The sequence below is a fragment of the Triturus cristatus genome, chromosome 10 (assembly GCF_964204655.1).
Source record: "Triturus cristatus chromosome 10, aTriCri1.1, whole genome shotgun sequence".
Lineage (NCBI taxonomy): Eukaryota > Metazoa > Chordata > Amphibia > Caudata > Salamandridae > Triturus > Triturus cristatus.
This window is the reverse complement of record NC_140593.1, coordinates 850622756-850650538: the sequence shown is the minus strand read 5'-3', so window position 1 is coordinate 850650538 and position 27783 is coordinate 850622756. Positions and strand designations below refer to the sequence as shown.

General features: G+C 50.5%; 1 protein-coding gene across 1 annotated transcript in view; it reads left to right on the top strand.

The window, feature by feature from the left end:
• LOC146793599 (mitotic spindle assembly checkpoint protein MAD1-like) overlaps nucleotides 1-7312 on the top strand; it is an 897449-nt gene extending 890137 nt beyond the window's left edge. Inside the window, exon 6 of the mRNA XM_085630171.1 lies at nucleotides 7238-7312. The gene's annotated coding sequence lies outside the window, so the exon portion shown is untranslated. The remainder of the gene's footprint in view (nucleotides 1-7237) is intronic.
• The last annotated feature ends 20471 nt before the right edge of the window (nucleotides 7313-27783 follow it).

Here is a 27783-nt window from a genome sequence, read left to right as displayed (position 1 = left end):
GCACCACTGCGCTTGGACTCAGCCGAGTCAAAAAGCGAAGCTCAATGGTTGACCGGTAGAGCTTCCGGGTCCTTCACAGGTGACGATGGGGCAAGACACGGCCCAGGGAGTAACGACTCGACCTACCTCCGTTCTTGCCTTACTGGAGCACCACTCCGGAACACTGCTCTTCACGAAGCAGGTACGTCGGTGTAAACACAATATCCGACAGCCTTGTACCTCCCGGTTCCTCCCTTTATAGGGCGTGTTTTCCTTGAGTTATGTAACAGCTCTCCTGTTTACATAAGGGCGTGTTTCCCTTGAGTTATGTAACAGCTCTCCTGTTTACATAAGGGCGTGTTTCCCTTGAGTTATGTAACAGCTCTCCTGTTTACATAAGGGCGTGTTTCCCTTGAGTTATGTAACAGCTCTCCTGTTTACATAACCTCTCAACCGCTAAGCATCCTGGGAGATGTAGTCCGTTTTCGCTGGTTACCCTTTTCCTCCCCTCGTAGGACAGGAATTCTTGACACCTGTCAACATGGACACCCGAAGTAAACCTTCAAAAGTACAACCTATGGTTGTTGGTACTTTGGACAGTTTTATAATCAGGGCAAACTCCGTTGTAGAAAGCGAACTGAATGTTAGAAAGGCGCCTTTCTGATGGGATTACTAGTACTAGGAGGTCTTCATTGGGTTTATTAGCATCTGTCCGGTCCCCTTCTAATCTGGATGATTCATATACAGCTCTTATGGATAGCATCGACCAAACTATTGATTCAGTTCTTCAAGATCTCAGGTCTAGTACTTCCTCACGCAGAGACACACTCCAACCTATCCCTGAGTGTACACTTCCTTCTATGCTTGAAACATCATCTGACCCAAAGAGTAATCCTGGGTCGAGTTGTGTTCAATCGTTACAACAGGGTGCAGTCCCCAAAAGAAAACGAGAGGGGAACTCTAAACGTGGGAAGAAAGCGAGATTGGACTGTTCTCACACTAATGTTTTAAACACACTACCTGCAACGGTTAACAGTCCAGCTCTAGATACTAGGGTGACATCAAATTTATCCTCAGTGGTAATTTCTTCCCAATCTGAGTCTTTGTTGCCTGCCTTAAACTTGGGAGAAGGGTCTGAAGGGGGGAATGCTAATCTCATAAATATTTTAAATAATGTTCTCAGGGTTTTTTTTTACCCCTTTGATGGCTAGGTTTGATACTATTGATGTAAGATTAAAAGAAATAGAAAGGGTTATAGCAGCTACAGCTAATCCCCTTGGGAGTAGTAGAGCCAAAAATCATAATGTACCCGCGAAGAATACGGGTGACTCTTACCTCCCTTCTTCTTCTAAACCGGTAGCTACGTCAAACCTTTCTGCTAGAACTGAACCTATTCCATCTGGATTATTACCTTCTACAGCTAACCTTCCTCCCACTTCCACTTCTCTCTCTTTACCTGCTCAAAGCCAACCATCTACTTCGTCAAGGAGTCCTATTCAAGTACCCAAACCAATCCAAATAGAAGTAGGGGGAACTTTAAGGGATTCAGGTGATTGTATTCATAAAGAAGTGGCTAGCGTAAGATGGAAAAATGTAATTAGCCTTCCTCCTGAAGCATCGCCCTATGTTATAATTTTAAGTGGTGTACCTGAGCTCGTTGATCCCGCTTCAGAAAGCTATGCCTCTCTTAAAAACAAAGTGACTAGTTGGTTAAATACGTATAGGCCTCTTCCCCCAAACATAAGTTCTGAGGTTCTAATGGTCAGGAGGGTTCCATGGGTAGGAAGCACTATCAAGAAAATTAAGGGTGATTAAATTTTGGTGAATTTTAGTAACCCCCTGATTGCACCATACATTTGTAATTGGCTGGGTAATATTGGAGCTACCTCTATCAAATCCCTCCCACTCTCCTTTTTCTATCCTCCATCAAATATTCTTACCCAGTCCGAGAATCCAGAAAATTGGATTAGGGTCGGATCTAGTTCAATTAGAGGAAGACAGAGGCACATTCGTTTTGATGTACCCACTCGAGGTGATTACTTGTGTACCAACAGGTATGCCTGTCTTGAAGAGGTTGACTGACTGAGCCAAGAGGATGGTATTTCCAATCCCCCTATTGAGGTTGTTTCCTCCCAAGCCAGAGTCTCCCTGTTTCATCCTTCCAGATATCCTCCCAACCGTTATGATGAATTCTAGTGAACCCCTATTGCGTAAAAAATCTGATGTTACCACAAATCCTTTATCTATATACAAAATTATTTCGTGGAACATAGCTGGTCTTGCTAATAAGCTCACTTGCCCGGTTTGGGGTTCTTTTATAGACCTGCACCACATATGCTGTTTCCAAGAAACATGGGCAAGGCAAGAATACCATCGTTCAGGGTTTGCTTCTTTCTCTATTCCAGCTATATGGGGAGGCAAAGGTCGTCCCTCAGGAGGTTTAACCATCTGGGTTGCTACCCATTTGGGCTGTAGTGCCACGATTCTAGAAACTGGGTCTGAGGATGTTCTCTGCTTGTTATTGGATTGGCGGACAGGCATTAAGCTTGCGGTGATTAATTTGTACTCCAGACCCGTGAATCCATGTGTGGAATCTGGGGTCATTGATGTTCTATCAAATGTTTTAACTAAGATCCCTGAGGGCACAATGTTTGTTATTGCTGGTGATCTCAATTCTCACTTTGAACCGCTCCAGGGGCTGGTGGACCAAACAAATCAAGAGGAGGATGAAATCTGGCACATCCCACAGGTGGTTGGCCCAATGGTTAGGTCTTGGGCCCCCCTGGCCGTTCAAATCACCTCCCTTACGATGGCCCATTCGATTAGGGCCTGCAATGGTCGAACACTCTCGGACAATGCCTCAAGGCCTAAGTATAACAAGCCAGGAAGGGAGGCTAGACTGGATTATATCTTTGTTCAGTGCAAGGAGTGGAACAGAGTATCTGACTTTGAGGTGGTATCCAGGTGGGAGAGTGACCATAATCCCCTGATATTGGATGTTTCTTTACTAGGTCTGTGCCCTGGTGATTCCCTGCCATCACTTAAATCTTTGGCATCGAGCAGAGCTACTTTGACAAATAACAAACGTAAAGTTAAATGGGCTAAACTGGCTGGTAATCAAGGGGAACTATCCCAAGTATATGCCAGGGTTGGCCCAGCATTGGACGGAGTACTTATTCTTATGGAGCAGTATTTTTTCCCTGATTTTTACGGAAAAATGGCTACTGTTAATAAAGAATTATTCACCAGCTTAGCTGATATATTCAATCCTATCGTCCCCTGCTCGAAAAGGACATGCAGACGGTCCCAATGGTATAACAGGGCTTGTAGATCGGCTAAGAGTGATTTGTTGGATGCATTAAAAAAGAAAGCTAGTAGGGACGTCATCCAACACAAGAGACGAATCTATCGGAATTTGATACATTATGCCAAGCTTGAGTGGGCTACAGAAAATTGGGTTAGGCTAACATCTGCCCTCCAGGCTAGAGATTCGCGGAGATTTTGGCTGATTGTGTCTACTGGCACAGTTGAACCTGACGCAGCAGTAAAACCAAATATTGCCCCAGAAATATGGGAAGATCACTTCAGTACTCGCTATAGGGGGGATTATTCCTGTTTGGACCCCCCTATGTCCGAGTCTCTTTTGTGCGATGTTGCTGGTCTAGAGCGGGTTAACTTTGCCCTAAGTGAGGTTCAACGTGTTATATCTATTCTTCCCACGGGCAAAGCACCTGGGCTGGACGGGGTTCCTGGTGATTTGTATAAACACGAACCCAGAGTCTGGGCGCCTTATTTAACAACCATATTTAATGCAATTGCCGGGGGTATGCCAATTCCCTCTACATAGCTGGGCGCAGAAGTTGTCCCTATTTTCAAAAAGGGGTCGCCCTTGCACCCTGGCAATTATAGGCCTATCAGTCTGATAGATGTTGCTCAGAAACTCTTTTCGAGGTTAATCCTAGACCGTCTTCTGGACTGGATGGTGGAATTTGAGATTCTGAGTCACTATCCGGCTGGATTCAGAAAGAGAGTCTCAACAATTGATCAGATCTTCAGATTGAGTATGCTCTTCTGGAAGACAGTTAAGGTTGAGGTGGGTTCTCTTTATACTGTTTTTGTTGACCTACGTGCGGCCTTTGATTTGGTCCCACGCACAAAACTTTGGACTGTGTTGGAGGAATTAGGCCTCCCAGCACCTCTTTTACAGATTATAGTGCGTCTCCACACTAATAATTTTGCAAGGGTCAGATGTGGGAGTGAAGGAGGTTTATCATCTAGTTTTCCTGTTGAAAGGGGGGTAAGGCAGGGCTGTGTCTTGGCACCGACGCTGTTTTGCCTCTATGTAAATGGACTTATCGCCCATCTGAACAAGGTACCAAATAGAGACGCTCCAAGACTCGCTGGTACAGGGATCTCAGCTATCATGTTTGCTGACGATACCCTGTTACTGGCCAAGACTCCTATGGGCGTCCAAAGAGTCTTGGATGGTTTTGTCCCTTTCTGTGCTGATCGGGGGCTAGAAATTAACACGGCTAAAACAAAATTTATGATCTTTAACCCCCCTAGGTCATCTCGTCCCAACCCGGTTATTCATGGTATCAGTCTTGAGAGAGTTCACACTTTCGAGTATCTGGGACTGACTTTGAATGAAAAGCTGACATGGTCTCATCACCAGATAAAATCAAATTTAAAGTTAACACAAAAGGTGGGGGGTATCATAAATTTATTTAACAGATCCATGACACACCCCATTGGTACGCCACTTGAAATTTACAAAATGCAGGCGCGAGGGGCAGTAACATACGGTGGTGAATTGTGGGGAAACAATTGTGCCCCTGAAATTGTTACTACGGAAAACAAGTTCCTACGGAACTTGGCTGCTCTACCATTGAGCTCACCACTTCTCCCCCTTAGGCTTGATCTGGGATTAAGATCAGTAAAGGAGATATTAGGTGTAAAGCCCCTAACTTTCTGGAGGCGACTCTGGGTAACCCCTGAACTCTCGAGTTACCGGAGTGAATTTGTGGAACTATATCAACATAGAGCTTTACGGAAAATTCCATGGTTCAAATATATAAAGGACGAATTATCTGGGTTGGGTCTATCGGCCCTGTGGACAAATCCGCAAGAGGCCTGCAGTACTATATCCCGTAAAGATTTGGTTACTTTGTATTATGACCGTAATTTGACTGCCTCGTTAGCAAGTGATACACTGGGTCTAATGTCTACTACTTTTCTAACAATGAAGGACTATTATACGCTGGAGACAGTCCTGGATGACATTAACCCCATTGGTTTTAGGAAACTGTTTCTCCAATGGAGACATAATGCATTGCCAATCAGAGCCCTTACTAGCAGTTGGCACCCACCTACTCCTAAAAATTGTCCAGCTTGTACTGATGAGCTTGAAAATGAAATTCATCTACTGTTTTTTTGTCCTTCCTATGTGAAATCAAGGAAAAAGTGGATTATTCCCATTTGCAGAAATTGGGGTTTTAGGTATCATTTGGATGCCTATCGATTGTTAAAATCTGATCTATCCCCTTTAACTGTATTTGCTGTCAGCAAGTATTTAGCTGCGGTGTGGAATATTAGAAGAACTTTTCTGACAAATTTAAATTTTATTTGTGTTATACGAAGTTCTCACTTGTGGCAAATATCTTTGTAGATGAGGTAATTCTTCTTATTTTTAAACTTGTGCATTTGTGTGTAAAATTTTGGTCTTATTTGTATTGAATTTCTTTTATGACTTTATGAAGTCGAAATAAAGATCAAAGAAGAAAGAAAGAAATTTGTTTAAAAAAGATATTGTTCAATGTAAGGCAGATAAAAAAAATGATGGGGCTAACAATGGGTAGATACATTCAGAGAGAGCTATTGTGATATTCGTGCAATGAACTTTAGTGCGGAAAAAAGAAACGTGTTCCTATTAATATCTCTGTACTACTCATCAATGTTCCATTGAGGAAAAAGATCAGAAGAATGCAGAGCCAATTTGGGTACTAGCAGCTTTGTTTAAGCTTCTGCTGCAATGATGCTCTGTGACCTGCCTTTCACCTTGATTGCTGGCTCTGGCACCAGGCATTATGATGCCACAACTCGGCTGGAATTATGTATTACAGTTGTGCAGCTGCGTCATTTTGTTATTACAGGTGACTGGAGACACCTTTGATGAGGTAATTAGAGATGGACTTTTATACAGGGATAGCAGGCTCCCATATATTATATTCTGATTACATGTGTGTTTTGGCATGGATCATCTGCAGTAATAAATGTAGTAGAACCCAATAGGAAGATTACTCACTGCTTCGTAATATGCTGTAGAGTGCTTGAACCGATTTTCTAAAATAGCAGTGCTTAATTTGATCTGGTGGTTCCCGGTGCTCGGCACCGGCACTTATGACAGTCTGCCACATGGTGGTGCGGTTTGTCTGATTTAGAGTGAGTATAACAGTTGTTTACTAATTCAATATACGTTAAAAATGACTAATATCTGCCGACCATGCTAATCTTATAGCTTTGGGAGCCTGGAATAGTCTGAACTGTCACACGGTGTGATGGTTAATAAATAGCTGGTTTGGTACTGTCATTGATAGCGCTAGGAGGGCCAATGGGTGGTACTAGCTGCTGTGCCCTCCTGACGAGGGCCCTGGCACTTACAATTTTACAAATTAAGCACTGTAATATAGTCAGCAGGGGTAGAAATTATTGTGGGAATCATAAAAATATGGAGTAGACAAAATAATTCTCTGAAGAAGACTGAAACCTGCTACCTGGACTCCAGTCCAGAGGGGCACATTTATCCTCTGCTTGCTTTTAGTCAACATTAGTTTGCACGCAGGGCCTTCTAGGGCCCTGGCTTATTATAGGGTTAGTGATATTACAAGTCCCAAAATCTCAAGTCATGTATTTGAAAAATATTAGGCTGGCTGATTGGGGGGCATTATTATATCCCATGAGGACATTTGGCTACATGGGAAAGGGTGACTTTGACAGGTTTCCTTCCTGAGCCTGCAGTGCTGCAGTCCAGTCAGTAGGAAGATGTGCCAGTGTTTTCAGGATGGCCTCTTGGACTTACTGCAGTGATGCATTATTGTTGTGATGCGTGTGGGTTCCTGATGTCCCACCCGCTGAATCAACTTTGATCATGTTTGTGATTTGTACAAGACAAGCAACCTGAATGAACTGCATGCCTAGTTATTCCCCACTATAATCCATACTCAAAAGGGATTAATTTCATTTCTATCTGAAAACTTAGATCTGAAGAAACAAGTCAAAAGCGCAGAACTCAAGAACCAGAGGCTCAAGGAGGTTTTTCAGAAGAAGATCCACGAGTTCCGGACGGTGTGCTACATGCTGACTGGGTACCAGATCGATATCACCACCGAGAACCAGTACCGCCTCACCGCCATGTAATGCCGAGCAGAAGGACGACAGTCTGCTTTTTAAGGTACAGTCTCGACTCCCCATCGCTGCCTCTCCCCCCCCTCCCTTGAGCGCCACGTCTTCCGCGCCACCACCATCGCGTCCTCTCTGAGTCACATCAAGTAATGGCTCAGAAGCTCAACAGAGCACATTTTCCATTAGAGTGGAAAGATTAGCGATTTAGTTCCTGATAAAGTGTTTTTCCACATGAGTGGTTTTGCCTCAGTCTAATTGAATCGGCCTTAGTAGTTGATAGGAGGGCCATGAACACTGCCGCAATATGTATTTCTAAAAGGCAGTGTGTCCGTATTCAGTTGGAACCCCTTCCTGACCAGAGGTCACCTTCCCTCCTCTTGCCTTGGAATAGGTGTATGTTTTGTGTCCTTCATCCTTTTATGGTTGTCCTCATTTGCTGTTGCGACGGCTAAAATACGACTGGAGAGTTAGTTTCAGCATTTCATAAGGATCTTCTGTGCCGCAGCTGTGAAAGGCATGTGTGTGATGTCATGAGGTATTTGGTCAGCAGGAGAACCATTTTCTGTTCTCTTGTGTGATGGACGCCAGCTTCTCCTCCCATCTTATCCCAACAAGGATCCCGCAGCCTTTGACCCTGCCACCTTAATTTATATACAGTTTTTAGAAATCTTTATTTGAATGGTATTTCATTGTGGTCACTCAAAAACTGCTGGTGACCTGTGTAATTTGAAGCATGATTTTTCTGTTTCTTACTAATCAATGGATAGGTGTCAGTTAAAGGTATTTAGTGAATTTAGCAATTCATCGAAAGCAGTAGAAATAAATTAGGATCAAAGTCATTATCAAAGGACTGTCGTTAAAAAGCATCCAGAATCCAGTCATTGCTTCTGTCTACTTTTCTACCGGTTCCTATCCATTATGAACTTTCACCTAGGAGAAGCTTTCCTTTACAAATTTTTGACACAGGGAGATTTTGTTATTTTAAGGGAGTAGAAACCTTATAAAGTTTATTTCGGAAAATTGATTCCTTGAAACTTGCAGACAATAAAACAATCATTTAAATGCAATTTTTGGAAATTGTTAAGACCATAAAAAATCACTTAAATCCTCTTTAAAAAGATGTAGTGATCTTACATGTTTTTATTCCCTATGTTTCTCTACTCTAGCTGCTCAGCCTGTGTGTGTCTTCTGCATGGAATGTTGGTGAGTGGACCTTGAGTAGAATGCCTGGGTGACTGGATGAGGAGCATCAGTTGGTGAGAGGGGCTGAGCAGCTAGCATGCTGCTCCTGGTGGGGCTGTTGATATCAGCTTACAAGCTACATTACAGGACTTATATACCTGTTAATGATGATCTACCTGTTGATAAGGATCTACCTGTGAATAAACCTACTTGGATTACAAGTTACAGCGTGCCATCATTACTACAAAAGAATGTAAAAGAATTTTCGTAACACAGCCTGGAGTAACAAACATGTTCATGTGCTAAAGAAGCAGAAAGTGCAGATAGCCGATTTGTCATGTTTTAGAATTTAAAAGACCTTTAGCTATACTTATTAACTCAGCCATGAATAAAAACGTACATGGTGCAAAAACATTGTAAATGGATGTGTTTCCCTTCAATATTCTCATTGCCTACTGGTAACTCTGAAAGCCATAATACTTGCACACTGGGCATATCCATTTGCCTCTAGGCTTTTCATATGCCGGACAAAAAAATAGCACATGGTGTGTAGTTTCATTTGAAGCTAGCAAATCGAATATAAATGCATTCAGGTGAATAAGCAGCACTCCTGTAAGAGCTCCGTAGTGCCATGAATGACCCCAGTTCCAATGTGTCATAGCGAAAGGATAAAAATATAATTTTTGCTTATTGCTGGAGCAGGAGGTCAAGAAACGATTCATAACATGGGCGATCTTTAGTAGACAGGAATTGATCTCTCAGCCTACCAAGGGAGGAACTACGAAAAAGGCTGGTGTAGATGTACTCCCAGTAACGATTATTTAGCTGCAGCTTGGAAGTAGCCACCAACGAGGCAGGTTCTGACCAGAAGGATCCAAGTTCCAATTTTTCAAACCATTGGTGGGCGTGTGTGAACCACAGAAAGGTGAGGGCTTTGTCGAGGGCTAGCAGTTCTCGACTGCCATCTGGTAGAGCCTCAACTCCTCCGTGGTCCAAAGCCTCACCCTATAAAGGAGGAGCTTTAGTCTAGCCACTTCTTCCACTCTTTAAATTGGTATCATAAAACATTGGTATTAGGGGAGTGCTCGATGAAAGATGGAGTAGTGAGTGCAGAAACCTGTTTTTGTTTATGGTGAGGGCATCTGGATTACTGTATTACCAAATTTCTGCCACATACAAGGAGGCCAATTGGGCCTTTAGTTTATAGAGTTCAAGTGCTGGGAGTAAGGCTCTCAAAGCTGTAACTGGAACCACCTGTAAATTGCCGACCCTTTATGTTGGGTCTCAACCCTTCTCTTCCCTATATGTGGAGACCATGACAGTTTGCTATCAACGATTGTCTATGTACTGGAATCTAGAGACTCAACCAAGTTTATTTGCCAAAGAGATGGCTTGCTTAAATGTTTTATGTGGCCTGACAGTCATAAACTTAGTTTTCAAGATATTAATCTCAAGGCTCTTAAATAGAGAAACATCGTTAAAATTAATCAAGAGCTGATGAAGGCCCATCGGGGTCTCGGAAATTGAAAGGGTGACATCACAAATAGAAGTGCGGGAACCCTGGCCCCGTCTAATTTGGGTGCATCTATATTCCCCTGTAAAAGAGCTTCCGCTACATCGTTAATGTTTATGGAGAAGAGGGTAGGGGCCAGGACGCATCCTTGTCTCATTCCCCTACCAATTGGAATTCCATTGATTATTTGCCTTCCAGTTCCCAGGCAGACGTGGGCATAATTGCTTTGGTGGAGTCTAGTTATCTGGCTAAAGAGGACATCTGGAACCCCCGAGTTCCTTTTAAGGATGGCCAAAGCCAAAGGCTGCTCTAAGGTCAACGAATGTAATATCTAGGTGTCCCTCTCTGAGTCTAGTATACTTCCTAACGATAATCAGCAGCCTTAAAACGTGGTCGTTAATACCAACTTTTTGCCTAAACCCTGCTAGGTATGGGAATATGATCTCTAGTCCCCCAATCCAGTCATTAAGTTTGCTTTTAAGGGAGTAACAAAACTCAATTTATTACCAAAAATTTAGTTAGCCCCCAAGTCTCTAGGCTGCAAAGCCAGCTATTTAGGCACTTGACAACATCTATATGGGTATACATTGGCACTATATTTCTGTCTGTGCCCTTTCTGAACCTCAAACCTGTTGTGTATTTTGTGACTCTTAGTAGATAGACATAGAACGTTTTGTAGGCTGTTTACACCCCCGTTCTTACTAAGTGTTAGAAAGTTTCACTTTTTAATGTATTGTTAATTGCAGAATGGACAGCTCCATTTGCAGTTGTTCATTTGAGACCGGACCAGACACCAAGACGAGGCAGGAATAGGTCTTGGGAACTCCTAGTTGGGACAGTACCACGTAGCACAGTACTCTGTGTTGCACCCTTATACCTGATGATTATTTTGTAAAGGGCCAGAGCTGGGTTTAGAATGGAGGTCTTCAATATTCTGTATGATTGCCCAGATGTCAGTTATTTGATTAAGTGCCACATGGGATTAGACAGGAGACTTTCACTCCCTAGTTAACAGTACTGCTGCCAGATCACACTGCTATTGGCTCAAATGTCCAAACGGTTTTATAATGGAAATGTTCAGTTAACAAAGCCATGATCTCAGCCAAAAGCCAAACATCACTCACTGTCATTAAGGACACAGTTTCTATTCTTGATCTTTTGTTTTCCAGCTAAGTGCATTCTGGGTGTTGAAGTCTTGGTTTGTGTCCATTGGATTAATTACCCTGATACACCTAACAGTAATGATCTACACATGATTGCAATGATTTGTAGTGAAAAGTTCAGGACTTGGAACAATGTCTTAGTTACTACCAGAACCCAAGACAAGACTGTTGTTTTGGTATTGTAAATAGTTCATTCAGTCAAAAACGTTCATAAAATATTTTGTTTTAAAAAAGTTTATTGCTTAGAGATAAAGTAAGACATTTGCTTCAATTTCCACTCAACAATAGTTTAAAGCCCAAGTATTATAAGTTACTGAATCATGCTGTCGACAAAAAGATGAACGCTCCAGTGAATCGCATACTTCGCAGTCTCTGCTGGAAGAGGCGGGTCCCATTTCCATATTTTAATTTTACTACCATGCTGCCTCACCCCAAATCCAGGTGATCCAAGGGAGTCTTCCGAGATACAAATGTTTGTCAACCACTGATGCTTTTTATTTTTTAATCAAATGCCTACACACATTTCATGCACTTATTCCCAAAGAATATCTCTTGGGGCTTAGTTTTGTTATTTTGTTTTTATTCTAGCTAAAAAAAAGTGATAATGAATCTAATTGCCTTTATAGGCCAATAAGAAGGATATCTAAGATAAAGATTTACACGTTTTTCTTGCACCATTGTGAGAAGGCACAGGACACCAAGGAACCTCTGTGATGATCCATGTAAAGATAAAATAAAAAGGATAAGGAATGGGGCGCAACCCCGCTTTAAGTCTAATCAGCATTGTATTCATCAGTGTGCATGTATCCCTAACCCTCATATGTGTCCATGTGGAAGCAAAGTTCATGCACTCTTTTCAAAAGATTAAAGAGGCCTCAGTCACACTCAACTTGCTCCAGTGTCTCAAATGTGGAACGGAAGTAGACAGCTGACCATTGGTAATGCTTGTGGGAGTCTTTGTTGTATACTGGAATGCAACCAAATAGCCCAATGCTCTCATTTTAGCTTAAAAGTCAACCCTTCCACTAGACAGTGTGTTGGACCCGGCCTCGTAGAATGGCCCTACGTGCCCCCGTACCCCCGAAACCTGGTACCTGCAGCCCAAGCACACGGCCCAGCCGACCCTCCCCACCAGGACACACGCACCGACCCGGACGTCCCCGTCCATGGCCTCTCTCCTTTCGGCCACCCCGGGCCTGCGTGCCCACTTCATGCACCAAGATGGCCGCCGGCCCCAGCGCGACCCGGGCCTAGAGGCGCCACTCCGGCTGGAGGACATCACGCTTCCAGGGGATGAGAGAGGGAGGAGCAGTTTCTATCGCACCTCTGAACTCCCCTGGGACGATGGGTTTCGATCGGCCCTCCGGCCTCCCTGAGGGCTGGCTCCGTGCCTGCTGGGTGTCTGGGACTCCTCCGGACCCGGCCCCGAAAGGATCAAAAGACAATAGCAGGAAATCCCGACAAGCGACCCCCAGGTGACAAGACCCCTGCCTGCACAGACTCCGGACATCAAAGAGGGGTCGACCTATAACAGGGGGTGCTCTGGGTCTGTCCGGCAGATTCGACGCTGGAACAACGAGAGCCTGCCGACGTGGTCGCGGCTCCTGGAACTTGGACCCTCCTGAGCCCTGCTGATCGACTCGCGGCTCCCTGAAGATCGTAAGACCTCCGAACTTGTACCTGAGCCTGCTGAGTGACTCGCGGCTCCCTGAAGATCGTAAGACCTCCGAACTTGTACCTGAGCCTGCTGAGTGACTCGCGGCTCCCTGAAGATCGTAAGACCTCCGAACTTGTACCTGAGCCTGCTGAGTGACTCGCGGCTCCCTGAAGATCGTAAGACCCCCGAACTCGTACCTGAGCCTGCTGAGTGACTCGCGGCTTCCTGAAGATCGTAAGACCTCCGAACTTGTGCCTGAGCCTGCTGAGTGACTCGCGGCTCCTTGAACCTCGTAAGACTTCCGAACCTGCACCTGAGCCCGCTGAGTGACTTGCGGCTCCAACGGACTCTCACGGTCCCGCCGGACCCCGACTACAACCACGTATCCCCCAGCTCGAGGATTGTGAGCTGTGCGCCGGATACGTCCCTGCCTTGAACCTTTACCAGAGACTGTCCCGCTACCCCCTACCCCTTCCGAGACTCATTGAGCTCGTGCTCACCTTGTACATATTTGCAGTGATAACCTACTTGATAAAGATTGATTTCTAAGAATACCCGGTGTGGTCACTCTGTGTCGTGTGGTGCTAGAAGTACGATCCTAGATACGAGATTCCTCCCCCTGGGGAGTCTCCCGCCAGTGCCCGGCTACGATACTTCGAGGGTGGGTCTCAGGGTAGTCCGGACCCCTTCCAGGCTCCTCTGAGGTCGCCGTCTAACATTGGTGGCAAGCGACGGGATTCGGGCCCATCACCTAGAGATCGTACCATGAACAACGGAAGCACTACCGACAAAGATGGCAGAAGGAAGCACCGTGAGCCCCGCAGAAACCAACGCCAACAGGGTGTTCCAGGTGGAGCATCTAGAAGAATATACACACAAAGAGCTAAAGCAATTTTGCAAAGAACTTAAAATCGCTACCACTGGTCTCAACACTAAAGAAGATTTGCAGAAAGCACTGAAAACTTGGGTGGAGACCGGGGCCTCCCGCCCGGAAGGCACGGGGGAGCGCCCCGACGAAGCCGAACCCCCCCAGAGTGAAAGCAGCAGCAATCAGGTGCGAGGCATCGTACCAGACGGGGGCCTATCCCCGGAAGAGCTCGCGGACAGAGAGAGAAGTCGCAATCATGAACTCGAGTTAGCCAAACTCAAAATCGAGGGCGAATTAAAGTTAGCGGAAAAAAAGCTAGCAGTAGAACAAATGCGTGTACAAGGCGAACTAGAAGAAAAGAAGCTCCAACGGGAGCACTAAGGAAGGAAGCTCCAACTGGAGCACGAACGCAGCTTGAAGGAACTCGAGCTCAAGGCCAGAAATGAGGAAGGGAGGCCCCCGGGAAACCGAGAGACGGCCTCCCCAGCGGAACAGAAGGTCCACATCCCCAAGGATGTGGTCAAGGAATATTATAAAAACGATGACATTCAGCAATGGTTCAGGGCCTACGAGGTCGCCATGACCTCCCATCGGATCCCGCAGAAGGACTGGGGGGCGGGGTTGTGGGGGCGGTTTCTGAGCGAAGGAAGGGACACCCTGCTCGACCTACCCCTCTCCCTGCAGACCCTCTACAGCCACATGAAAGAGGCTCTACTCACAAGATACGGCCTCACCCCAGAAATGTACCGTCAGCGATTCCGGGACTGCAGGAAGATCCCGGGCACCACCTGGGTGGAGTATGTAAACTTTTTCAGTCGGGCCTTCGATGGGTGGATCAAGGGCAGCAAAGTCACCACCCTTGCCGAACTCACTGACCTCATGTTGTGGGAACACCTGGCTGCGAACTGCTTCATAGAACTACGTCAGCATCTGCTTGACAGCAAGCTCACAGACCCCCGGAAGCTGGCTGTGGAGGCCGACCGCTGGACCAACACCCGGGTCTCCCGGGGCATGGTAGGAGAGTACCCCCGAGCCAGTCAGGGACCACCCCGCCAGAGAGGGGGAGGGAACCAGGGAGGGCCGAGAGAATCCCTGCCTAGCCCCCCGAAGACACAACCTCCACCTTTCCCGGCGCCCCCCCCACCAGTGACAGGGCCCCCTGGGAGACGGGGACACCGGGTGACCGTCACATGTTTCCGTTGCCAGAAACCCGGGCACTACGCCAATGACCCAGAGTGCCCCATGGCCACCCAAGTCTCCCCTACCACCCCTGCGAGACAGATAGCCAACGTAGCCCTGGGGGAGGAGGTTGAGGAAGCCGAGGAGTGGGAACCCGCAGCGATGGCCCTAGTATCCCTGGGAGACAGGGAGATGATCCCTGGTAGCCTCCTACCCTCCAACACCCAGAAATACGGGCAGCTCGTCAAGATCAATGGCCACCAAGTCGAGGCCCTGCGGGACACCGGGGCCAGTATCACCGGTGTCCTCAGGCACCTAGTCCCCGAGGAGCAAATCCTCCCCAACGTCTTTTGCCCCGTAATATCCGCAGACAATAGAGAAAGTATGTGTCAGGTAGCCCTGGTGCCGTTTGAGTGGGGAGGGGTGATAGGTAAGCTCAAGGTGGCCGTAAGAACCTCCCAGCCGGTCGACTGCCTCTTAGGGAACGACCTGGAGAGTTCTCCCTGGAAAAACGTCGAGCGCAAGGCCCACCTAGGAATGATGGGACTCCCCAAGTGGGTGTGCGCCACCACCCGATCTATGTCAGCCCGACTCACTCCCCGGAGAGAAGTCGAAAGCACCCCGATCGAAGAGACCAGAACGGTCCCCCAGAAGTCCTTAGGGTTCAGCCCGTTTGAATTACTCTATGGACACCCCGTCCGAGGTCCCCTCAGTTTGGTTAAGGAAGGGTGGGAGACAGCACCCCAGACCACCCCCCGAGATGTGTTCCAATACGTCCTTTCCCTCCGGAACCAGACCAGGAAGTTCCGAGAACTGGCCGAGGCCAACCTGGAGGCGAGTCAAGAAGAAATGAAGCGCTGGTACGACCAGAATGCCACTCTGGTCGAGTTCCAGCCGGGCCAGCAGGTGTGGGTCATGGCCCCCGTGAAGCCTGGCGCCCTCCAGGACCGATGGACTGGGCCCTACAAAGTGGTTGAGAGGAAGAGTCAAGTCACATACTGGGTGGACGTCCAGTCGCCTCGGGATCCCCTCCGGGTCCTGCACGTGAACCGCCTCAAGCCTCACTTCGTGCGGACAGAACTGAGCCTCCTGCTGGCCACCAATGACGGGGCCGAAGATGAGTCGGATCCCCTCCCGGACCTCCTGTGTGTCAAGGAGCAGGATGGCTCCGTGGAGGGAGTGAACCTCTCCCCAGCCCCCACTGCCCAGCAACAAGCGGACTGCCGCCAGCTCCTAAGACAATTTTCCGACCTCTTCTCCCTGACCCCCCGGGTCACCAACTGGTGTGTTCACGACGTGGACACCGGGGACAGCCCGCCGGTGAGACACCGAGCCTACCGGGTTCCTGACCGGGTCCGGTCCTGCATTCAAGCTGAAGTCTCGAAGATGTTGACCCTGGGGGTGATCGAGCCCTCTGACAGTCCCTGGGCCAGCCCCGTGGTCCTGGTCCCGAAGGCAGCGGCCCCCGGTGTCTCCCCCGAGCTCCGATTCTGCGTGGACTACCGGGGGCTCAATGACGTTACCCGAGCCGATGCCCACCCCATTCCACGAGCCGACGAACTCATTGACCGACTAGGGGCAGCCCGGTTCCTCAGCACCTTCGACCTCACCTGCGGATATTGGCAGATTGCGCTCACCGAAGGGGCCAAGGAGCGGTCTGCTTTCTCCACCCCCGATGGGCACTACCGCTTCCGCGTGATGCCCTTCGGGATGAAAAATGCCCCGGCCACTTTCCAGCGACTGGTGAATAGGGTCCTGGCCGGGCTAGAGCAATTCAGCGCGGCATATCTGGACGACATCGCTGTTTTCAGTTCAGAATGGATTGAGCACCTCCAGCACCTCCGGAGGGTGCTAACCGCCCTGCGCCAGGCAGGCCTCACAGTAAAAGCCAGCAAGTGCCAGATCGGGCAAGGATCCGTAGTCTACCTGGGGCACCAGGTCGGGAGCGGCCAGGTCGCCCCTCTACAGCCAAAGATCGACGCCATCCTGGCCTGGGAACCACCCATCACCCAAACGGAGGTCCGAGCCTTTCTGGGACTCACTGGCTACTACCGAAGATTCATTCGGGGGTATGGCAGCCTTGTCGGCCCTCTCACAGAACTCACGTCTAAAAGACAGCCAAAGAAAGTGCAGTGGACGGCTGCCTGCCAAGAAGCTTTCGATGCCCTAAAAAAGGCCATGTGTACTGCCCCCATCCTCCAGGCTCCCGACTACACCAAGGAGTTCGTAGTCCAGACCGATGCCTCCGAGCATGGCATTGGGGCCGTCCTGTCCCAAGTGAATGACCAAGGCCTAGACCAGCCCGTCGCCTTCCTCAGTCGGCGACTGTTGCCCCGAGAACAGAGATGGAGCACCATAGAGCGCGAAGCCTTTGCCGTGGTCTGGGCACTCAAAAAGCTACGACCCTACCTGTTCGGCACCCATTTCAGAGTCCAAACTGACCATCGGCCCTTGCGATGGCTCATGCAGATGCGAGGAGAAAACCCCAAGCTACTGCGGTGGTCAATCTCCCTCCAGGGGATGGATTTCACCGTAGAACACCGCCCTGGTACGGACCACGCCAACGCTGACGGCCTCTCCCGGTACTTCCGCCTCAGCGAAGAGAACCCCCCAAGATGATGGGCAGTTCTCTCCGGCTTTCAGCTGGGGGGGACGCGTGTTGGACCCGGCCTCGTAGAATGGCCCTACGTGCCCCCACACCCCCGAAACCTGGTACCTGCAGCCCAAGCACACGGCCCAGCCGACCCTCCCCACCAGGACACACGCACCGACCCGGACGTCCCCGTCCATGGCCTCTCTCCTTTCGGCCACCCCGGGCCCGCGTGCCCACTTCATGCACCAAGATGGCCGCCGGCCCCAGCGCGACCCGGGCCTAGAGGCGCCACTCCGGCTGGAGGACATCACGCTTCCAGGGGATGAGAGAGGGAGGAGCAGTTTCTATCGCACCTCTGAACTCCCCTGGGACGATGGGTTTCGATCGGCCCTCCGGCCTCCCTGAGGGCTGGCTCCGTGCCTGCTGGGTGTCTGGGACTCCTCCCGACCCGGCCCCGAAAGGATCAAAAGACAATAGCAGGAAATCCCGACAAGCGACCCCCAGGTGACAAGACCCCTGCCTGCACAGACTCCGGACATCAAAGAGGGGTCGACCTATAACAGGGGGTGCTCTGGGTCTGTCCGGCAGATTCGACGCTGGAACAACGAGAGCCTGCCGACGTGGTCGCGGCTCCTGGAACTTGGACCCTCCTGAGCCTTGCTGAGAGACTCGCGGCTCCCTGAAGATCGTAAGACCTCCGAACTTGTACCTGAGCCTGCTGAGTGACTCGCGGCTCCCTGAAGATCGTAAGACCTCCGAACTTGTACCTGAGCCTGCTGAGTGACTCGCGGCTCCCTGAAGATCGTAAGACCTCCGAACTTGTACCTGAGCCTGCTGAGTGACTCGCGGCTCCCTGAAGATCGTAAGACCCCCGAACTCGTACCTGAGCCTGCTGAGTGACTCGCGGCTTCCTGAAGATCGTAAGACCTCCAAACTTGTGCCTGAGCCTGCTGAGTGACTCGCGGCTCCTTGAACCTCGTAAGACCTCCGAACCTGGACCTGAGCCCGCTGAGTGACTCGCGGCTCCAACGGACTCTCACGGTCCCGCCGGACCCCGACTACAACCACGTATCCCCCAGCTCGAGGATTGTGAGCTGTGCGCCGGATACGTCCCTGCCTTGAACCTTTACCAGAGACTGTCCCGCTACCCCCTACCCCTTCCGAGACTCATTGAGCTCGTGCTCACCTTGTACATATTTGCAGTGATAACCTACTTGATAAAGATTGATTTCTAAGAATACCCGGTGTGGTCACTCTGTGTCGTGTGGTGCTAGAAGTACGATCCTAGATACGAGATTCCTCCCCCTGGGGAGTCTCCCGCCAGTGCCCGGCTACGATACTTCGAGGGTGGGTCTCAGGGTAGTCCGGACCCCTTCCAGGCTCCTCTGAGGTCGCCGTCTAACACAGTGTATAAAGGAAACAGAGAGAAGCGGAAGGTACCGTCGATCATAGAAACCACAGACTTTGTGCATGTTCTATGTTTCTGTATGACTAAATGTTTAGTTTTGTGTGTTTGTTTTGTGTCTTTTTTATACAAAAAATATCAATAAAAATCCTATTGAAATTTAAAAAAAAAATATATATATATATATATTTGCTTCACTGTCCCAAAACCCCCTGTGGGTTGCATGATCTGACAGGTCTACTATTTTTTTAAGATATCGGCCACTAACATGGAAATTACGGAGTTTGAGACCCAGCAAGGACCTGGTGTATGAATTTTCTTTAGAGAGGTTGTAATTCCAAGCATCTGAGTGTATTTTGCTCCTTTCAGCCCCACGTTCGGTGAGTTTTTATAAAGATTCCATAGAAACCTTGTCTAAACCTTCTTGGGAAGGTCCAGGTCCTGGCTACAGAGCCAAAGCTCCTGTAGCAAAAAGGTTGTTCAAATTCCACGGATTTACGATTCCTGCTGGTTTCCTCCATGGTCATGTGTACTCCCACTTTTGCCAGTTTAATTTTATTGAGTATGAAGCTTATACCTTCTGGAGAGATGTATTAAAGAAGAGAATGCATTTTCTTACCTCTGCATTCACTCTCGAACCATTCCAAACCGCACTATCTTTTATGACTGACCCCTCAGCCAATGTGGAGCAGCCAAGCTAAATTGGAAGGACTTCCCTGTGTTTCCATAGATGTTTGTGTGCTGTGACCAACATGGAACAATACTCCCAGGGCTTAAATGGGCCGGGTCCTGCCGGTGCTCAGTACCGGCAGTTCTAAAAAGGAGGTGCTGAGACGGGTCTCTATCCGGCTCCCCATTTTTGCTCTTAGCCTCAGGGTGAGAAAAATCTAACTCTGCAGCAGCACCACCCTTCACTGTCTTTGATGCAACTTCAAAGAGACTCGTTCTAGTTCTTTCACAGTCTCATCGTTTCAGAACTGAAGCTTTTTATATTCTATATAACCAAGCCGTAGCTGTCGCTTATTTATCTTCCGCAACTAACAACCATTGGCAAAGCCAATAGTCCTGACTTGTTGTAGGTGTAATATTACTTGCTGTATTATATAGCTGGATGCAATGACGGAAGCTGGAAAATACCAGAGGGGTGGCAACTATGCTCAACACAGATTTTCAGCTTAGGTGTTCCTAAGCCACTCCCTTAATTACACAGGCCATACCCCTTTGAGGGACCCCCCCCCTTTAGTGTTTTCATCCCACTTAAAGCTCCGAATACTCGTGATATCAATGGTGGATCATGTATGTGTCCCAGTAAGTCTCTGTACCTTCACGACTGTAGGAAGCGCAGGGCTTTAAGTGGGCCTGGTCTCACCAGTGCTGAGCACCCACAGTTTTTTAAAGGTGGTCTCTAAACGGGTATCTATCGGGCTCTGTTTTGTGCCCTAGCACAGGCGGTCCATTTTTTTCTGGACTGCAGTGACAGCAGGCACATTAATGTGCACATGCTCACACTGCACACACTAGTGGAGAAGTTACAGCATGACGTCATGCCAGGTGAGCGTTGTGGGGGGGAAGGGAAATCTTTAAAGAGAGCCATTTTCTTTCTGGATTTCCCTTCTCTTTTTGGAACTCAGGAGTAGCAACACTGTCGTAATGTCACTAGGGCTTTAAGTGGAAGTTTTTTCAATATTCTATACAAGCCATAGTTGCTGCTTATTTATCTTATGCAACTAACAACCATTGACCAAGCCAATAGTCCTGGCTTCTTATAGGTGTAATGCTACTTGTCTTATATATCTGGATGCAATGACAGAAACAACAAAAATAAAAGTCGGTTTGCACACTATGCGGAGCATAGATTTTTAGCTTGCGTGTTTCAAGCCACACCCTTAATTACATTAGCCATGCCCCTTTGAGAGACTATCCCCCCCCCCCCCAGTTTTTTCATTGCACTTAAAGCCCTGAGGAAACTGGAGTATGAGGGAATCTCACAGTCCTGCCTATGACTATAAAAGGAACTGAAGGACTCCACGCTAATGAGCATTTTCAGACAGCTACTAATTAACACACGGGTTGTGTGAGCATGCATAACATTGCGCTGCCATGCTTGCTGAAAACAAGTGCCTTGTTATTTCTAAGGTCATTGTTTATTTTTCACCTGATGTTGCTTTTATGTAAGCCGTTCAACGGTAATTAAAGACGCATCACGCTACCCCACTGCTATGGTGGCGATGTAAATAGCCATTTCTGAAAGAGCATCCCAATAGTGTGTGTGGGGGGCCTCTACGTAGTGCCAGATATGCATCAGCCAATCGCAGCACAGCGGAGCTCATGCATAAGTAGGTCATTGTCAACGGGCTTCTGATGCCATTAATAAGTTGCATTACTGTACATCTGCAAGAAGATTGGTGTCGCTAATTAGTAAAAATCAAGAAATTAAACATTATGTGCCATGGCAGCCCATCTACATAATCACCATCTTGATGCAAATTTGACTAGAACTAACAAAATTATACATAACGATGCCTGGGCTGTACTGTTACAAATGTCTATCAGATTAGACATTAATATTTAACTGTGGAGGTTTAGCTTCTGTGTGGGTCTCCGCCTGCCTCTGCCTGGGTTGAGCTCTGGTCGCTACTTGGTGAATCCGCGCCTGCCTCCCCCTGGGTTGGACTCTGCTTGCTTTTGGGTGAAACTGTGCCTGCTTCCAGGTGAACCTGCGCCTGCCTTCCTCTGGGTTAGGCTGTGTTCGCCTCTGGCCGAAACTGCACCTGCCTCACTACGGGTTGGGCTCTTTTAATTTCTGGGGGAACCTTTGCCTGTCTCCCTCTGGGTTGGGCCCTGTTTGCTTCTAGGGGAACCCACGCTTGCCTCCCTCTGGGTTTGGCTTCTCTCATTTCTGGGTCAGTCCGTGCCTGTCTTCCACTGGGTTGGATTCTGCTCACTTCTGAATGAACCTGCGCCTGCCTCCCCCTGGGTTGGGCGCCACTCGCTTCTGGGTAAACCAAAGCCTGCTTCCTCCTGGGTTGAGATCTGCTCGCTTCTGGGTGGGTCCGTGCCTGCTTCTACTGGGTTGGGCTCTGTTCCCCTCTGGGTGTGTCAGGTAGGGGTGGGCGGAATTGGCGGAAGGCACTTCCGCCAATTCTCGCGAGAATGCAAGCAATTTCCGCGATCACGCGATATTTCCGTGATCGCGGAAATTGGTGCTTCTGGCCTGCCGCTGCCGCCCGCTACAGTTTGTGTACGTTGCCAGCCACGGCGCCGACGTCCCGGGGTCCCTCGAGTCAGCTGTCCATCGTAGTGGGGGAAAGGGCGGAAGACGTTGCCCACCGCTGGTGTGTGGGGCGGGGCTTCCATGCAGTTCACATGCCGTGGGCCAGAGACGCCGCGGGCCAGAGACCGATCAGAGCAGCTGGTGTCAGGAACTACACGGGGATTGCGCGACAGGTAAGGACCACAGCTAGTTTTTGACGGTAGATATGGGGAGAACAGCACACCTGCCCAGCCTCGACCTAGCTCCCGAATGTATTGTGCCGATGAATGCGTTACTGAATTTGAGCTTCAACTCGGGCACCTGCTTTATTTATATCTGTAAGTGCTTGGCCAGGCAACAATTTCCGTTCCCTCCCGGAAATTGCGACAATTCGGCATTTCCGCGTTCCGGTCGGAACGCGGAAATGTCGAATTGTCGCAATTTCCGGGAGCGGAACGGAAATTGTCGCCCACCCGTAGTGTCAGGACCTGCCTTCCCCTGAGTTGGGTTCTGCTCGCTTCTGAGTGAATTTGCGCCTGCCTCCCTCTCTGTTGGTCTCAGTTCGCTTCTGGGTCTGTATGCGCCTGCCTCCCCCTTGTTTGAGCTTTGCTCGCTGCTGGGTGAGTATGCGCCTTTCTCCCTTGGGTTGGGCTCTGCCTGCTACTGGGTGAGTCAGTGCCTGCCTTCCCCTGGGGTCGGCTCTGCCTGCTACTGGGTGAGTCCGTGTCTGCCTCCCCCTGGGTTGGGCTCTACCGGCTACTGGGTGAGTCTGAGCATGCCTTCTCCTGGGTTGAGCTTTATTCGCTACTGGGTGAGCCTGCGCCTGCCTCCCACTAGGTTGGGCTCTGTTTGCTTCTGGGGGAATCCGCGCCTGCCTTCCCATCGGATGGGATCGGTCTGCTTCAGGGTCAGCATGTGCCTGCCTCCCCCCTGGGTTGGGCTCTTTTCGCTTCTGGGTCAGTCTGCGCTTGCCTTCACCTGGGTTGAGCTCTGCTCGCTTCTGGGTGAGTTTGCGCCTGCGTCTCCCTAGGTCAGGAGCTGCTTGCTCCTGGGTGAGTCTGCGGATTCCTCCCCCTGGGTTGGGCTCTGTTCACTTATGGGGGAATCAGCGCCTGCCTCCACCTCGATTGGGCTCTGTTCGCTTCAGGGTCAGTACGTGCATGTCTCCCCACCCCCCCCAGGATGGACTCTTTTCGCTTCTGGGTGAGTCTGCGCCTGCCTCCCCCTTGGTTGGGCTGTTGTTGCTACTGGGTGAGTCTGTGCCTTCCCCCCTCTAGGTTAGGCTCTGCTCACTTTGGGGTGAGTCCCTGCCAACCTCCCCCTGGGTTGAGCTCTGCTCGCTTCTGTGTGAATGTGAGCCTCCCTCTCCCTCGGGTGGTCTCAGTTGCTTCTGGGTCAGTACTCTCCTGCCTCTCCCTTGGGTTGTGCTCTTTTCGCTTCTGGGTCAGTCTGCGGCTGCCTCCCCCTTGGTTGAGCTTTGCACACTGCTGGGTGATACTGCACATGCCTCCCCCCGGGTTGAGCTTTGCACGGTGCTGGGTGATACTGCACCTTCCTCCCTCTGGGTTGGGCTCTGTTCACTTCTGGGGGAATTCGTTCCTGCCTCCCTCTGTGTTGGGCTCTGTTTGCTTCTGGGTTACTCCGAGCCTTTCTCCCGAGGGTTAGGCTCTGTTCGCTTTTGGGTCAGTCCGTGCCTGCCTCCCTCGGGGGTTGGACTCTGTTCTCTTCTGGGTCATTGCACGCCTGCCTCCCTCTGGGTTGGTCTGTTACTGCTTCTGGGTCAGTCTGCTCCTGCCTCCCCCGGGTTGGGATCTGCCCTCTACTGGAGTCTGCGCCTGCCTTTCCCTGGGTTGGCTTTGCTCGCTGCTGGGTGAGTCTGCGCCTGCGCCTGCCTCCCCCTGGGTTGGGCTCTGCCAGATACTGGATGAATTTGCGCCTGCCTCCCCCTTGGTTGGGCTGTTCTTGCTACTGGGTGAGTCTGTGCCTACCTCCCTCTAGGTTAGACTCTGCTCACTTCGGGGTGAGTCCCTGCCAACCCCCCCAGTGTTGGGCTCTGCTCGCTTCTGTGTGAATTTGCACCTCCCTCTCCCTCGGTTGGTCTCAGTTTGCTTCTGGGTCAGTACTCTCCTGCCTCTCCCATGGGTTGGGCTCTTTTCACTTCTGGGTCAGTCTGTGCTTGCCTTCGCCTGGGTTGAGCTCTGCTTGCTTCTGGGGGAGTTTGCGCCTGCCTCCCCCTAGGTTTGGCGCTGCTCGCTTGTGGGTGAGTCTGCGCCCTCCTCCCCCTGGGTTGGGCTCTATTCCCTTCAGGGTCAGTACATGCTTGCCTCCTCCCTGGGATCGTCTCTTTATGCTTCTGGGTCAGTCTGCGCCTGCCTCCTGGATTGAGCTTTGCTAGCTGCTGGGTGAGTGTGCACCTGCCTTCCCCTTGGTTGGGATGTTCTTGCTACTGGGTGAGTCTGTGCCTACCCCCTCTAGGTTAGGCTCTGCTCACTTCAGGGTGAGTCCCTGCAAACCTCCCCCTGGGTTGGGCTCTGCTCGCATCTGGGTGAATTTGCGCCTCCCTCTCCCTCGGTTGGTCTCAGTTTGCTTCTGGGTCAGTACAGTCCTGCCTCTCCCGTGGGTTGGGCTCTTTTCGCTTCTGGGTCATTCCACACCTGCCTCCCTATGGGTTGGGCTGTGCCCTCTACTGGAGTCAGCACCTGCCTCTCCCTGGGTTGAGCTTTGCTCGCTGCTGGGTGAGTTTGTGCCTGCCTCCCCCTGGGTTGGGCTCTTCCCGCTACTGGGTGAGTCGGCTCCTGCCTTGTCCTTTGTTGGGCTGTTCTTGCTACTGGGTGAATTTGCGCCTGCCTCCCCCTGGGTTGGGCTCTATTCCCTTCAGGGTCAGTCTGCGCCTGCCTCCCGCTTGGTTGAGCTTTGCTCGCTGCTGGATGAGTCTGCGCCTGCCTCCCCCTAGGTTAGGTGCTGCTCGTTACTGGGCGAGTCCGTGCCTGGCTCTCCCTGGGTTGGGCTCTGTTTGCTTCTCAATGAGTCCCGCCATGCTCCCCTTGGGTTGGGTGCTGCTCACTTCCGGGTGAGCCTGCGCCTGCCCCCCCCAGGATAGGTGCAGCTCACTTCTGGGTGAATTTGCGCCTCTCCATGTGTTGGTCTCTGTTCGTTTCAGGGTCAGTACGTGCCTGCCTCTCCCCTGGGTTGGGCTCTTTTCGCTGCTGGGTGAGTCTGCGCTTGCATCCCTCTGGGTTTGGCTCTCTGCTCCTGGTTGAGTCTGTGCCTGCCCCCCCTTCCCTCCAGGTTAGTCACTGCTCGCTTCTGGGTGAATTTGCGCCTGCCTCCCTCTCTGTTGGTCTCAGTTCGCTTCTGGGTCAGTATGCGCCTCCTCACCCTTGGTTGAGCTTTGCTCGCTGCTGGGTGAGTATGCGCCTTTCTCCCTTGGGTTGGGCTCTTCCGGCTACTGGGTGAGCCTGCACCTGCCTCCCCCTAGGTTAGGCGCTGCTCGCTTCTGGGTGTGTCCCCGCCAACCTCCCCCTGGGCTGGGCTCTGCTCACTTCTGGGTGAATTTGCGCCTCCCTCGGCTGGTCTGTTTGCTTCTGGGTCAGTACGCTCCTGCCTCTCCCGTGGGTTGGGCTCTTTTCGCTTCTGGGTCAGTCTGCGCCTGCCTCCCGCTTGGTTGAGCCTTGCTTGCTGCTGGATGAGTCAGTGCCTGCCTCCCCCTGGGTTGGGCTTTGCCTGCTACTGGGTGAGTCAGTGCCTGACTCCCCCTGGGTTGGGCTTTGCCTGCTACTGGGTGAGTCAGTGCCTGCCTCCCCCTGGGTTCGGCTCTGCCTGCTACTGGGTGAGTCAGTGCCTGCCTCCCCCTGGGTTCGGCTCTGCCTGCTACTGGGTGAGTCCGTGCCTGCCTCCCCCTGGGTTTGGCTCTGCTGGCTACTGGGTGAGTCTGCGCATGCCTACCCCTGGGTTGAGCTTTACTCACTGTTGGGTGAGCCTGTGCCTCCCCCTCCCTAGGTGAGGCGCTATTAACTTCTGGGTGAGTCCGCTCCTTCCTCCCCCTGGGTTGGCCTCTGTTTGCTTCAGGGTCAATATGTGCCTGCCTCCCCCCTGCTTTGGGCTCTTTTCGCTTCTGGGTCAGTCTGTGCTTGCCTTCACCTGGTTTGAGCTCTGCTCGCCTTTGGGGGAGTTTGTGCCTGCCTCCCCCTAGGTTAGGCGCTGCTCGCTTGTTGGTGAGTCTGTGCTCTATTCCCTTCAGGGTCAGTTCGTGCTTGCCTCCTCCCTGGGTTCGGCTCTGTTAGAAATGAGGGGGCTCTGGTTGGCGCAGGCATGTTCCCACAACAAGCAGGGACCCTTTACTTCTTGTCAGGGCGAAGGATGACTCCCCAGAATAACCCCTGCTCACCCTCTAGGTGCGTGGAGCGAGCAGTCTAGGCTAAGTCTCAGGCGTACACAGTTAAGCGAGTGCAATTAGACATACAGTAAACCCCTTGCATGCACCACAAACGGACACCAAACAGGAAGTATATAAAATTAAGCTTTTATGTAGATTCAGCAGATTCGATACAAGGCCCAGTAACGTTAAACTGATGGGGCCACAATTCTTAGAAATACGGTAAAGTTCTCTTGGTTACGGAAAGTTCTTAAGCGGGCACAAGGTAACTGTGGGCCTCAGCGCACTTCGTGCTGAGGCGGCGACCGTGAAGCACACGGCAGATGACAGGGAAATCAGAACGTTGCTGACCCTGGATCCGATGCGAGCTCGCGGTCGAGTTTGTAAGTACAGTACCTTGTTTCTTGACGCGAAGGGGGGTGTGGGATTTCAGCGGCTCTTCGACAGAAGGGCGAGGCGGCGTCCGGGGCTCCCACACTTCACGATGGGAGGCTGATCTTCAGGCTTACGGCAAGAGCGGGGTGTTGCAGGTGGCGAGTGAACAAAGCGGGGCAGCCGGGCACGTAGATTACGTCCAGGCCGTCCGAGGCTGGGAGATGCTCACAGCGCTGATTCCGGCGGGAGGGTGAAGGTGCGCAGCGAGCCTCTGGCGAGCGAGGTGACAGGGGCAGCCCAGCACAGCGTAGGGGGAGCGGCTCAGATCGAGCGAGGCTCTTCCCAAGGCGGGGGCGGCTAAGCAGGCCTGGTCACGGCTCAAGGAGGGACTGGGGCACGAGGGTCACAGCTCCGGCGAGGGAAAGGGCACCACAGTCCAGCGGCAGGCGAGTGAAGATCAGGTAGAGCCCAATGGTCCTGGGGCTCAGTTCAGGGGGGCAAGCTCGTTTCAGGCCCTTGGAGATCGTTTTGAAAAGCACAAGTCTTGAAAGTAAAAATAAAGCAAAGTCTTCAGCAAAGGTTTCTCTTCTCTCCTTTGGCAGCAAGGTCACCACTGCAGGCCAGTCCCCCAGGATAGGGACAGTCTTCCTCCGTACAGCTTTCCCGGTGCCTCCTCCTCAGGCAGAGATTCTTCTTGGTCAAAAGGGGATCTAGTTTCCTAGGAGCAGGGCTCCTACATTTATACAGCAATTCTTTTGTTCTCCCAGGGTAGGGGGGCCCTTGCCTAGTCCAGTCCGGTTTCTGAGCACTTTGTTTACGCAATGCAGGCTTCTTCTTTCA